We start from the raw sequence: 14,849 nt of genomic DNA on the forward strand, positions 1-14,849 counted from the left end.
GACAAGACCAAGGCTCTCACAAGGTGTGTGTGTGAGACAAGACCAAGGCTCTCACAAGGTGTGTGTGTGTGTGTGTGTGTGAGAGAGACACAAGACCAAGGCTCTCACAAAGTGTGTGTGTGAGACAAGACCAGGTCTCTCACAAGGTGTGTGTGTTTGACAAGACCACGGCTCTTACAAGGTGTGTGTGTGTGAGACAAGACCAAGGCTCTCACAAGGTGTGTGTGTGTGAGACGAGACCAAGGCTCTCACAATGTGTGTGTGTGAGACAAGACCAAGGCTCTCACAAGGTGTGTGTGTGAGACAAGACCAGGTCTCTCACAAGGTGTGTGTGTGAGACAAGACCAAGGCTCTCACAAGGTGTGTGTGAGAGACAAGACCAAGGCTCTCACAAGGTGTGTGTGTGTGTGAGACGAGACAAAGGCTCTCACAAGGTGTGTGTTTGACAAGACCAAGGCTCTCACAAGGTGTGTGAGACAAGACCGAGGCTCTCACAAGGTGTGTGTGTGTGTTTGTGAGAGACAAGACCAAGGCTCTCACAAGGTGTGTGTGTGTGTGTGTGTGTGTGTGTGTGTGTGTGTGTGTGTGTGTGTGACAAGACTAAGGCTCTCACAAGGTGTGAGAGACAAGACCAAGGCTCTCACAAGGCTGAGTGTGTGTGTGTGTGTGTGTGTGTGTGTGTGTGTGTGTGTGTGTGTGTGTGTGTGTGTGTGAGACAAGACCAAGGCTCTCACAAGGTGTGTGTGTGTGACAAGACCAAGGCTCTCACAAGGTGAGTGTGTGTGAGACAAAACCAAGGCTCTCACAAGGTGTGTGAGACATGACCAAGGCTCTCACAAGGTGTGTGTGAGACAAGACCAAGGCTCTCACAAGGTGTGTGTGTGTGTGAGGCAAGACCAAGGCTCTCACAAGGTGTGTGTGTGTGTGTGTGTGTGAGAGACACAAGACCAAGGCTCTCACAAAGTGTGTGTGTGAGACAAGACCAGGTCTCTCACAAGGTGTGTGTGTTTGACAAGACCAAGGCTCTTACAAGGTGTGTGTGTGTGAGACGAGACCAAGGCTCTCACAAGGTGTGTGTGAGACAAGACCAAGGCTCTCACAAGGTGTGTGTGTGAGACAAGACCAGGTCTCTCACAAGGTGTGTGTGTTTGACAAGACCAATGCTCTTACAAGGTGTGTGTGTGTGAGACAAGACCAGGTCTCTCACAAGGTGTGTGTGTGAGACAAGACCAAGGCTCTCACAAGGTGTGTGTGAGACAAGACCAAGGCTCTCACAAGGTGTGTGTGTGTGAGACGAGACCAAGGCTCTCACAAGGTGTGTGTGAGACAAGACCAAGGCTCTCACAAGGTGTGTGTGTGTGAGACGAGACCAAGGCTCTCACAATGTGTGTGTGTGAGACAAGACCAAGGCTCTCACAAGGTGTGTGTGTGTGTATGTGTGTGTGTGTGTGTGTGTGTGTGTGTGTGTGTGTGTGTGTGTGTGTGTGTGTATGTGTGTGTGACAAGACCAAGGCTCTCACAAGCCTGAGTGTGTGTGTGTGTGAGACAAGACCAAGGCTCTCACAAGGTGTGTGTGTGTGTGTGAGAGAGACACAAGACCAAGGCTCTCACAAGGTGTGTGTGTGTGAGACGAGACCAAGGCTCTCACAATGTGTGTGTGTGAGACAAGACCAAGGCTCTCACAAGGTGTGTGTGTGTGTATGTGTGTGTGTGTGTGTGTGTGTGTGTGTGTGTGTGTGTGTGTGTGTGTATGTGTGTGTGACAAGACCAAGGCTCTCACAAGGCTGAGTGTGTGTGTGTGTGAGACAAGACCAAGGCTCTCACAAGGTGTGTGTGTGTGTGTGAGAGAGACACAAGACCAAGGCTCTCACAAGGTGTGTGTGTGTGAGACGAGACCAAGGCTCTGACAAGGTGTGTGTGTGAGACAAGACCAAGGCTCTCACAAGGTGTGTGTGTGAGACAAGACCAAGGCTCTCACAAGGTGTGTGTGTGTGTGTGAGAGACACAAGACCAAGGCTCTCACAAAGTGTGTGTGTGAGACGAGACCAAGGCTCTGACAAGGTGTGTGTGTGAGACAAGACCAAGGCTCTCACAAGGTGTGTGTGTGAGACAAGACCAAGGCTCTCACAAGGTGTGTGTGTGTGTGTGTGTGTGTGAGAGACACAAGACCAAGGCTCTCACAAAGTGTGTGTGTGAGACAAGACCAGGTCTCTCACAAGGTGTGTGTGTTTGACAAGACCAAGGCTCTTACAAGGTGTGTGTGTGAGAGAGACAAGACCAAGGCTCTCACAAGGTGTGTGTGTGTGAGACGAGACCAAGGCTCTCACAATGTGTGTGTGTGAGACACGACCAAGGCTCTCACAAGGTGTGTGTGTGAGACAAGACCAGGTCTCTCACAAGGTGTGTGTGTGAGACAAGACCAAGGCTCTCACAAGGTGTGTGTGAGAGACAAGACCAAGGCTCTCACAAGGTGTGTGTGTGTGTGAGACGAGACAAAGGCTCTCACAAGGTGTGTGTTTGACAAGACCAAGGCTCTCACAAGGTGTGTGAGACAAGACCGAGGCTCTCACAAGGTGTGTGTGTGTGTTTGTGAGAGACAAGACCAAGGCTCTCACAAGGTGTGTGTGTGTGTGTGTGTGAGACAAGACCAAGGCTCTCACAATGTGTGTGTGTGTGTGTGTGTGACAAGACCAAGGCTCTCACAAGGTGTGTGAGACAAGACCAAGGCTCTCACAAGGTGTGTGTGTGTGAGACAAGACCACGGCTCTCACAAGGTGTGTGTGTGTGAGACAAGACCAAGGCTATCACAAGGTGTGTGTGTGTGTGTGAGACAAGACCAAGGCTCTCACAAGGTGTGTGTGTGTGACAAGACCAAGGCTCTCACAAGGTGAGTGTGTGTGAGACAAAACCAAGGCTCTCACAAGGTGTGTGAGACATGACCAAGGCTCTCACAAGGTGTGTGTGAGACAAGACCAAGGCTCTCACAAGGTGTGTGTGTGTGAGGCAAGACCAAGGCTCTCACAAGGTGTGTGTGTGTGTGTGTGTGTGAGACAAGACCAAGGCTCTCACAAGGTGTGTGTGTGAGACAAGACCAAGGCTCTCACAAGGTGTGTGTGTGTGTGTGTGAGAGACACAAGACCAAGGCTCTCACAAAGTGTGTGTGTGAGACAAGACCAGGTCTCTCACAAGGTGTGTGTGTTTGACAAGACCAAGGCTCTTACAAGGTGTGTGTGTGTGAGACAAGACCAAGGCTCTCACAAGGTGTGTGTGTGTGAGACGAGACCAAGGCTCTCACAATGTGTGTGTGTGAGACAAGACCAAGGCTCTCACAAGGTGTGTGTGTGAGACAAGACCAGGTCTCTCACAAGGTGTGTGTGTGAGACAAGACCAAGGCTCTCACAAGGTGTGTGAGACAAGACCAAGGCTCTCACAAAGTGTGTGTGTGAGACAAGACCAGGTCTCTCACAAGGTGTGTGTGTTTGACAAGACCAAGGCTCTCACAAGGTGTGTGTGTGAGACAAGACCAGGTCTCTCACAAGGTGTGTGTGTGAGACAAGACCAAGGCTCTCACAAGGTGTGTGTGAGAGACAAGACCAGGTCTCTCACAAGGTGTGTGTGTGAGACAAGACCAAGGCTCTCACAAGGTGTGTGTGTGTGAGACAAGACCAAGGCTCTCACAAGGTGTGTGTGTGAGACAAGACCAAGGCTCTCACAAGGTGTGTGTGTGTGAGACAAGACCAAGGCTCTCACAAGGTGTGTGTGTGTGTGAGACAAGACCAAGGCTCTCACAAGGTGTGTGAGACAAGACCAAGGCTCTCACAAGGTGTGTGTTAAACAAGACCAAGGCTCTCACAAGGTGTGTGCGTGTGTGACAAGACCAAGGCTCTCACAATGTGTGTGTGTGTGAGACAAGACCAAGGCTCTCACAAGATGTGTATGTGTGAGACAAGACCAAGGCTCTCACAAGGTGTGTGTGTGTGTGAGACAAGACCAAGGCTCTCACAACGTGTATGTGTGTGTGAGACAAGACCAAGGCTCTCTCAAGGTGTGTGTGAGACAAGACCAAGGCTCTCACAAGGTGTGTGAGACAAGACCAAGGCTCTCACAAGGTGTGTGTGAGACAAGACCAAGACTCTCACAAGGTGTGTGTGTGTGAGACAAGACCAAGGCTCTCACAAGGTGTGTGTGTGAGACAAGACAAAGGCTCTCACAAGATGTGTGCGACAAGACCAAGGCTCTCACAAGGTGTGTGAGACAAGACCAAGGCTCTCACAAGGTGTGTGTGTGTGTGTGTGTGTGTGTGTGTGAGACAAGACCAAGACTCTCACAAGGTGTGTGTGTGTGAGACAAGACCACGGCTCTCACAAGGTGTGTGTGTGTGTGAGACAAGACCAAGGCTCTCACAAGGTGTGTGTGTGTGTGAGACAAGACCAAGGCTCTCACAAGGTGTGTGTGTGTGACAAGACCAAGGCTCTCACAAGGTGTGTGTGTGTGAGACAAGACCAAGGCTCTCACAAGGTGTGTGTGTGTGAGACAAGACCAAGGCTCTCACAAGGTGTGTGTGTGTGTGTGTGTGAGTTAAGACCAAGGCTCACACAAGGTGTGTGTGTGTGAGATAAGACCAAGGCTCTCACAAGGTGTGTGAGATAAGACCAAGGCTCTCACAAGGTGTGTGAGATAAGACCAAGGCTCTCACAAGGTGTGTGTGTGTGAGACAAGACCAAGGCTCTTACAAGGTGTGTGAGACAAGACCAAGGCTCTCACAAGGTGTGTATGTGTGAGACAAGACCAAGGCTCTCACAAGGTGTGTATTTGTGAGACAAGACCAAGGCTCTCACAAGGTGTGTGTGTGTGAGACAAGACCAAGGCTCTCACAAGGTGTGTGTGTGTGAGACAAGACCAAGGCTCTCACAAGGTGTGTGTGTGTGTGTGTGTGTGAGACAAGACCAAGACTCTCACAAGGTGTGTGTGTGTGAGACAAGACCAAGGCTCTCACAAGATGTGTGTGTGAGACAAGACCAAGGCTCTCACAAGGTGTGTGTGTGTGTGTGTGAGACAAGACCAAGACTCTCACAAGGTGTGTGTGTGTGTGTGTGAGATAAGACTAAGGCTCTCACAAGGTGTGTGTGTGTGTGAGATAAGACCAAGGCTCTCACAAGGTGTGTGACAAGACCAAGGCTCTCACAAGGTGTGTGAGACAAGACCAAGGCTCTCACAAGGTGTGTGTGTGTGTGTGTGTGTGTGTGTGTGTGTGTGTGTGTGTGTGTGTGTGACAACACCAAGGCTCTCACAAGGTATGTGTGACAAGACCAAGGTTCTCACAAGGTGTGAGAGACAAGACCAAGGCTCTCACAAGGTTGTGTGTGTGTGTGTGTGTGTGTGTGTGTGAGACAAGACCAAGGCTCTCACAAGGTGTGTGTGTGTGAGGCAAGACCAAGGCTCTCACAAGGTGTGTGTGTGTGTGTGTGTGTGTGTGTGTGTGTGTGTGTGTGTGTGTGTGTGTGTGTGTGTGTGTGTGTGTGTGAGACAAGACCAAGGCTCTCACAAGGTGTGTGTGTGAGACAAGACCAAGGCTCTCACAAGGTGTGTGTGTGTGTGTGAGAGAGAGAGAGAGAGAGACACAAGACCAAGGCTCTCACAATGTGTGTGTGTGTGAGAGAAGACCAGGTCTCTCACAAGGTGTGTGTGTTTTGACAAGACCAAGGCTCTTACAAGGTGTGTGTGTGTGAGAGAGACAAGACCAAGGCTCTCACAAGGTGTGTGTGTGTGAGACGAGACCAAGGCTCTCACAATGTGTGTGTGTGAGACAAGACCAAGGCTCTCACAAGGTGTGTGAGACAAGACCAGGTCTCTCACAAGGTGTGTGTGTGAGACAAGACCAAGGCTCTCACAAGGTGTGTGTGTATGAGACAAGACCAAGGCTCTCACAAGGTGTGTGTGTGTGTGTGAGACAAGACCAAGGCTCTCACAAGGTGTGTGTGTGTGAGACAAGACCAAGGCTCTCACAAGGTGTGTGTGTGTGTGTGAAACAAGACCAAGGCTCTCACAAGGTGTGTATGTGTGAGACAAGACCAAGGCTCTCACAAGGTGTGTGAGACAAGACCAAGGCTCTCACAAGGTGTGTATGTGTGAGACAAGACCAAGGCTCTCACAAGGTGTGTGTTAGACAAGACCAAGGCTCTCACAAGGTGTGTGCGTGTGTGACAAGACCAAGGCTCTCACAAGGTGTGTGTGTGTGTGTGTGTGTGTGTGTGTGTGTGTGTGTGTGTGTGTGTGTGTGTGTGTGTGTGTGTGTGAGACAAGACCAAGGCTCTCACAAGGTGTGAGAGACAAGACCAAGGCTCTCACAAGGTTGTGTGTGTGTGTGTGTGTATGTGTGTGTGTGTGTGTGTGTCTGTGTGTGTGTGTGTGTGTGTGAGACAAGACCAAGGCTCTCACAAGGTGTGTGTGTGTGAGGCAAGACCAAGGCTCTCACAAGGTGTGTGTGTGTGTGTGTGTGTGTGTGTGTGTGTGTGTGTGTGTGTGTGTGTGTGTGTGTGTGTGTGTGAGACACGACCAAGGCTCTCACATGGTGTGTGTGTGAGACAAGACCAAGGCTCTCACAAGGTTGTGTGTGTGTGTGTGTGTGTGTGTGTGTGTGTGTGTGTGAGAGAGAGAGAGACACAAGACCAAGGCTCTCACAATGTGTGTGTGTGTGACAGAAGACCAGGTCTCTCACAAGGTGTGTGTGAGACAAGACCAAGGCTCTCACAAGGTGTGTGTGTGTGAGACGAGACCAAGGCTCTCACAATGTGTGTGTGTGAGACAAGACCAGGTCTCTCACAAGGTGTGTGTGTGAGACAAGACCAGGTCTCTCACAAGGTGTGTGTGTGAGACAAGACCAAGGCTCTCACAAGGTGTGTGTGTGTGAGACAAGACCAAGGCTCTCACAAGGTGTGTGTGTGTGTGTGTGAGACAAGACCAAGGCTCTCACAAGGTGTGTGTGTGTGAGACAAGACCAAGGCTCTCACAAGGTGTGTGTGTGTGTGTGAAACAAGACCAAGGCTCTCACAAGGTGTGTATGTGTGAGACAAGACCAAGGCTCTCACAAGGTGTGTGAGATAAGACCAAGGCTCTCACAAGGTGTGTATGTGTGAGACAAGACCAAGGCTCTCACAAGGTGTGTGAGACAAGACCAAGGCTCTCACAAGGTGTGTGAGGCAAGACCAAGGCTCTCACAAGGTGTGTGTGTGTGTGTGTGAGAGACACAAGACCAAGGCTCTCACAAAGTGTGTGTGTGAGACAAGACCAGGTCTCTCACAAGGTGTGTGTGTTTGACAAGACCAAGGCTCTTACAAGGTGTGTGTGTGTGAGACGAGACCAAGGCTCTCACAAGGTGTGTGTGAGACAAGACCAAGGCTCTCACAAGGTGTGTGTGTGTGAGACGAGACCAAGGCTCTCACAATGTGTGTGTGTGAGACACGACCAAGGCTCTCACAAGGTGTGTGTGTGAGACAAGACCAGGTCTCTCACAAGGTGTGTGTGTGAGACAAGACCAAGGCTCTCACAAGGTGTGTGTGAGAGACAAGACCAAGGCTCTCACAAGGTGTGTGTGTGTGTGAGACGAGACAAAGGCTCTCACAAGGTGTGTGTTTGACAAGACCAAGGCTCTCACAAGGTGTGTGAGACAAGACCGAGGCTCTCACAAGGTGTGTGTGTGTGTTTGTGAGAGACAAGACCAAGGCTCTCACAAGGTGTGTGTGTGTGTGTGTGTGTGAGAAAAGACCAAGGCTCTCACAAGGTGTGTGAGACAAGACCAAGGCTCTCACAAGGTGTGTGTGTGTGAGACAAGACCACGGCTCTCACAAGGTGTGTGTGTGTGAGACAAGACCAAGGCTCTCACAAGGTGTGTGTGTGTGTGTGTGAGACAAGACCAAAGCTCTCACAAGGTGTGTGTGTGTGACAAGGCCAAGGCTCTCACAAGGTGAGTGTGTGTGAGACAAAACCAAGGCTCTCACAAGGTGTGTGAGACATGACCAAGGCTCTCACAAGGTGTGTGTGAGACAAGACCAAGGCTCTCACAAGGTGTGTGTGTGTGAGGCAAGACCAAGGCTCTCACAAGGTGTGTGTGTGTGTGTGTGTGAGACAAGACCAAGGCTCTCACAAGGTGTGTGTGTGAGACAAGACCAAGGCTCTCACAAGGTGTGTGTGTGTGTGTGTGTGTGAGAGAGACACAAGACCAAGGCTCTCACAAAGTGTGTGTGTGAGACAAGACCAGGTCTCTCACAAGGTGTGTGTGTTTGACAAGACCACGGCTCTTACAAGGTGTGTGTGTGTGAGACAAGACCAAGGCTCTCACAAGGTGTGTGTGTGTGAGACGAGACCAAGGCTCTCACAATGTGTGTGTGTGAGACAAGACCAAGGCTCTCACAAGGTGTGTGTGTGAGACAAGACCAGGTCTCTCACAAGGTGTGTGTGTGAGACAAGACCAAGGCTCTCACAAGGTGTGTGTGAGAGACAAGACCAAGGCTCTCACAAGGTGTGTGTGTGTGTGAGACGAGACAAAGGCTCTCACAAGGTGTGTGTTTGACAAGACCAAGGCTCTCACAAGGTGTGTGAGACAAGACCGAGGCTCTCACAAGGTGTGTGTGTGTGTTTGTGAGAGACAAGACCAAGGCTCTCACAAGGTGTGTGTGTGTGTGTGTGTGTGTGTGTGTGTGTGTGTGTGTGTGTGTGACAAGACTAAGGCTCTCACAAGGTGTGAGAGACAAGACCAAGGCTCTCACAAGGCTGAGTGTGTGTGTGTGTGTGTGTGTGTGTGTGTGTGTGTGTGTGTGTGTGTGTGTGTGTGTGAGACAAGACCAAGGCTCTCACAAGGTGTGTGTGTGTGACAAGACCAAGGCTCTCACATGGTGAGTGTGTGTGAGACAAAACCAAGGCTCTCACAAGGTGTGTGAGACATGACCAAGGCTCTCACAAGGTGTGTGTGAGACAAGACCAAGGCTCTCACAAGGTGTGTGTGTGTGTGAGGCAAGACCAAGGCTCTCACAAGGTGTGTGTGTGTGTGTGTGTGAGAGACACAAGACCAAGGCTCTCACAAAGTGTGTGTGTGAGACAAGACCAGGTCTCTCACAAGGTGTGTGTGTTTGACAAGACCAAGGCTCTTACAAGGTGTGTGTGTGTGAGACGAGACCAAGGCTCTCACAAGGTGTGTGTGAGACAAGACCAAGGCTCTCACAAGGTGTGTGTGTGAGACAAGACCAGGTCTCTCACAAGGTGTGTGTGTTTGACAAGACCAATGCTCTTACAAGGTGTGTGTGTGTGAGACAAGACCAGGTCTCTCACAAGGTGTGTGTGTGAGACAAGACCAAGGCTCTCACAAGGTGTGTGTGAGACAAGACCAAGGCTCTCACAAGGTGTGTGTGTGTGAGACGAGACCAAGGCTCTCACAAGGTGTGTGTGAGACAAGACCAAGGCTCTCACAAGGTGTGTGTGTGTGAGACGAGACCAAGGCTCTCACAATGTGTGTGTGTGAGACAAGACCAAGGCTCTCACAAGGTGTGTGTGTGTGTATGTGTGTGTGTGTGTGTGTGTGTGTGTGTGTGTGTGTGTGTGTGTGTGTGTATGTGTGTGTGACAAGACCAAGGCTCTCACAAGCCTGAGTGTGTGTGTGTGTGAGACAAGACCAAGGCTCTCACAAGGTGTGTGTGTGTGTGTGAGAGAGACACAAGACCAAGGCTCTCACAAGGTGTGTGTGTGTGAGACGAGACCAAGGCTCTCACAATGTGTGTGTGTGAGACAAGACCAAGGCTCTCACAAGGTGTGTGTGTGTGTATGTGTGTGTGTGTGTGTGTGTGTGTGTGTGTGTGTGTGTGTGTGTGTATGTGTGTGTGACAAGACCAAGGCTCTCACAAGGCTGAGTGTGTGTGTGTGTGAGACAAGACCAAGGCTCTCACAAGGTGTGTGTGTGTGTGTGAGAGAGACACAAGACCAAGGCTCTCACAAGGTGTGTGTGTGTGAGACGAGACCAAGGCTCTGACAAGGTGTGTGTGTGAGACAAGACCAAGGCTCTCACAAGGTGTGTGTGTGAGACAAGACCAAGGCTCTCACAAGGTGTGTGTGTGTGTGTGAGAGACACAAGACCAAGGCTCTCACAAAGTGTGTGTGTGAGACGAGACCAAGGCTCTGACAAGGTGTGTGTGTGAGACAAGACCAAGGCTCTCACAAGGTGTGTGTGTGAGACAAGACCAAGGCTCTCACAAGGTGTGTGTGTGTGTGTGTGTGTGTGAGAGACACAAGACCAAGGCTCTCACAAAGTGTGTGTGTGAGACAAGACCAGGTCTCTCACAAGGTGTGTGTGTTTGACAAGACCAAGGCTCTTACAAGGTGTGTGTGTGAGAGAGACAAGACCAAGGCTCTCACAAGGTGTGTGTGTGTGAGACGAGACCAAGGCTCTCACAATGTGTGTGTGTGAGACACGACCAAGGCTCTCACAAGGTGTGTGTGTGAGACAAGACCAGGTCTCTCACAAGGTGTGTGTGTGAGACAAGACCAAGGCTCTCACAAGGTGTGTGTGAGAGACAAGACCAAGGCTCTCACAAGGTGTGTGTGTGTGTGAGACGAGACAATAGGCTCTCACAAGGTGTGTGTTTGACAAGACCAAGGCTCTCACAAGGTGTGTGAGACAAGACCGAGGCTCTCACAAGGTGTGTGTGTGTGTTTGTGAGAGACAAGACCAAGGCTCTCACAAGGTGTGTGTGTGTGTGTGTGTGAGACAAGACCAAGGCTCTCACAATGTGTGTGTGTGTGTGTGTGTGACAAGACCAAGGCTCTCACAAGGTGTGTGAGACAAGACCAAGGCTCTCACAAGGTGTGTGTGTGTGAGACAAGACCACGGCTCTCACAAGGTGTGTGTGTGTGAGACAAGACCAAGGCTATCACAAGGTGTGTGTGTGTGTGTGAGACAAGACCAAGGCTCTCACAAGGTGTGTGTGTGTGACAAGACCAAGGCTCTCACAAGGTGAGTGTGTGTGAGACAAAACCAAGGCTCTCACAAGGTGTGTGAGACATGACCAAGGCTCTCACAAGGTGTGTGTGAGACAAGACCAAGGCTCTCACAAGGTGTGTGTGTGTGAGGCAAGACCAAGGCTCTCACAAGGTGTGTGTGTGTGTGTGTGTGTGAGACAAGACCAAGGCTCTCACAAGGTGTGTGTGTGAGACAAGACCAAGGCTCTCACAAGGTGTGTGTGTGTGTGTGTGAGAGACACAAGACCAAGGCTCTCACAAAGTGTGTGTGTGAGACAAGACCAGGTCTCTCACAAGGTGTGTGTGTTTGACAAGACCAAGGCTCTTACAAGGTGTGTGTGTGTGAGACAAGACCAAGGCTCTCACAAGGTGTGTGTGTGTGAGACGAGACCAAGGCTCTCACAATGTGTGTGTGTGAGACAAGACCAAGGCTCTCACAAGGTGTGTGTGTGAGACAAGACCAGGTCTCTCACAAGGTGTGTGTGTGAGACAAGACCAAGGCTCTCACAAGGTGTGTGAGACAAGACCAAGGCTCTCACAAAGTGTGTGTGTGAGACAAGACCAGGTCTCTCACAAGTGTGTGTGTGTTTGACAAGACCAAGGCTCTCACAAGGTGTGTGTGTGAGACAAGACCAGGTCTCTCACAAGGTGTGTGTGTGAGACAAGACCAAGGCTCTCACAAGGTGTGTGTGAGAGACAAGACCAGGTCTCTCACAAGGTGTGTGTGTGAGACAAGACCAAGGCTCTCACAAGGTGTGTGTGTGTGAGACAAGACCAAGGCTCTCACAAGGTGTGTGTGTGAGACAAGACCAAGGCTCTCACAAGGTGTGTGTGTGTGAGACAAGACCAAGGCTCTCACAAGGTGTGTGTGTGTGTGAGACAAGACCAAGGCTCTCACAAGGTGTGTGAGACAAGACCAAGGCTCTCACAAGGTGTGTGTTAAACAAGACCAAGGCTCTCACAAGGTGTGTGCGTGTGTGACAAGACCAAGGCTCTCACAATGTGTGTGTGTGTGAGACAAGACCAAGGCTCTCACAAGATGTGTATGTGTGAGACAAGACCAAGGCTCTCACAAGGTGTGTGTGTGTGTGAGACAAGACCAAGGCTCTCACAACGTGTATGTGTGTGTGAGACAAGACCAAGGCTCTCTCAAGGTGTGTGTGAGACAAGACCAAGGCTCTCACAAGGTGTGTGAGACAAGACCAAGGCTCTCACAAGGTGTGTGTGAGACAAGACCAAGACTCTCACAAGGTGTGTGTGTGTGAGACAAGACCAAGGCTCTCACAAGGTGTGTGTGTGAGACAAGACAAAGGCTCTCACAAGATGTGTGCGACAAGACCAAGGCTCTCACAAGGTGTGTGAGACAAGACCAAGGCTCTCACAAGGTGTGTGTGTGTGTGTGTGTGTGTGTGTGTGTGTGAGACAAGACCAAGACTCTCACAAGGTGTGTGTGTGTGAGACAAGACCACGGCTCTCACAAGGTGTGTGTGTGTGTGAGACAAGACCAAGGCTCTCACAAGGTGTGTGTGTGTGAGACAAGACCAAGGCTCTCACAAGGTGTGTGTGTGTGACAAGACCAAGGCTCTCACAAGGTGTGTGTGTGTGAGACAAGACCAAGGCTCTCACAAGGTGTGTGTGTGTGAGACAAGACCAAGGCTCTCACAAGGTGTGTGTGTGTGTGTGTGTGAGTTAAGACCAAGGCTCACACAAGGTGTGTGTGTGTGAGATAAGACCAAGGCTCTCACAAGGTGTGTGAGATAAGACCAAGGCTCTCACAAGGTGTGTGAGATAAGACCAAGGCTCTCACAAGGTGTGTGTGTGTGAGACAAGACCAAGGCTCTTACAAGGTGTGTGAGACAAGACCAAGGCTCTCACAAGGTGTGTATGTGTGAGACAAGACCAAGGCTCTCACAAGGTGTGTATTTGTGAGACAAGACCAAGGCTCTCACAAGGTGTGTGTGTGTGAGACAAGACCAAGGCTCTCACAAGGTGTGTGTGTGTGAGACAAGACCAAGGCTCTCACAAGGTGTGTGTGTGTGTGTGTGTGTGAGACAAGACCAAGACTCTCACAAGGTGTGTGTGTGTGAGACAAGACCAAGGCTCTCACAAGATGTGTGTGTGAGACAAGACCAAGGCTCTCACAAGGTGTGTGTGTGTGTGTGTGAGACAAGACCAAGACTCTCACAAGGTGTGTGTGTGTGTGTGTGAGATAAGACTAAGGCTCTCACAAGGTGTGTGTGTGTGTGAGATAAGACCAAGGCTCTCACAAGGTGTGTGACAAGACCAAGGCTCTCACAAGGTGTGTGAGACAAGACCAAGGCTCTCACAAGGTGTGTGTGTGTGTGTGTGTGTGTGTGTGTGTGTGTGTGTGTGTGTGTGTGTGTGTGTGTGACAACACCAAGGCTCTCACAAGGTATGTGTGACAAGACCAAGGTTCTCACAAGGTGTGAGAGACAAGACCAAGGCTCTCACAAGGTTGTGTGTGTGTGTGTGTGTGTGTGTGTGAGACAAGACCAAGGCTCTCACAAGGTGTGTGTGTGTGAGGCAAGACCAAGGCTCTCACAAGGTGTGTGTGTGTTGTGTGTGTGTGTGTGTGTGTGTGTGTGTGTGTGTGTGTGTGGTGTGTGTGTGTGTGTGTGTGAGACAAGACCAAGGCTCTCACAAGGTGTGTGTGTGAGACAAGACCAAGGCTCTCACAAGGTGTGTGTGTGTGTGTGAGAGAGAGAGAGAGAGAGACACAAGACCAAGGCTCTCACAATGTGTGTGTGTGTGAGAGAAGACCAGGTCTCTCACAAGGTGTGTGTGTTTGACAAGACCAAGGCTCTTACAAGGTGTGTGTGTGTGAGAGAGACAAGACCAAGGCTCTCACAAGGTGTGTGTGTGTGAGACGAGACCAAGGCTCTCACAATGTGTGTGTGTGAGACAGGTGTTGCTGTGAGGGGACAACGCACTTACGGGAGAAGAGGAACCGATAAGAGAGAGAAGGTTTGCGAAAAGTAGATCCTCAGAGGAAGCATGGAGTACATGTAGGACGCAGTGGAAGTGCAAGGGCACCTCAGAGTGCACGATGCAGTGGAGGCACTACATGCACTGAACCTTGGAGTGGGGACAAGTCGTTGGAGTTATTACGATGGTTGTTGTTGTGTGTCGGTGTTGGTCGTCCTTCCTTTCGGACAACCAACCAAAAATTCCGTAGAGTGCTTACTTTGATTAGATCATCATCCTGGATGCTTCTGGCACTTGGAGAGGGGCTTAGCGTCACACATTTAGGGGATGCAGCTCCAACACTAGCCTCGTTGTCACATGGACACACCCACTCGAGCCGCCATGACTACAGACTCTCTCCTTTTGTGGTATGATCTCCTCAATCCCCTTTTCTTTGATTTTACTCCGTTCTACCCTGTCCACAGCTATGGTTCCTGGTTCTTTCTATCTCTCTCTCTTTCTCTTTCCTATTTTCTGAGAACCCTCACAAGGACAAAGACAAACACCGGCAAATTTGAACACATTTATTGGACAAGGAACATGGACAATACATATACACGTATAATAATATATCTCCAACACACTATACTAATTGTAGTCAGGTTGCACTCCAACCAATACCATCAGGACTCTATCATCTGCTTATCAAGTAGTATCCTAACTCCTGACTCACCCCCTAATACTACCCACCTCATCAAGTAGGTCAAGTCTTATAAGATAAGGCAATGTTGTACTATCAGCAAGAGAATATATATATATATATATATATGTCGTACCTAGTAGCCAGAACTCACTTTTTGGCCTACTATTCAAGGCCCGATTTGCCTAATAAGCCAAGTTTTCTGAATTAATATATTTTT

Source organism: Procambarus clarkii, chromosome 74 (assembly GCF_040958095.1).
Source record: "Procambarus clarkii isolate CNS0578487 chromosome 74, FALCON_Pclarkii_2.0, whole genome shotgun sequence".
In the NCBI taxonomy this organism is placed as follows: domain Eukaryota; kingdom Metazoa; phylum Arthropoda; class Malacostraca; order Decapoda; family Cambaridae; genus Procambarus; species Procambarus clarkii.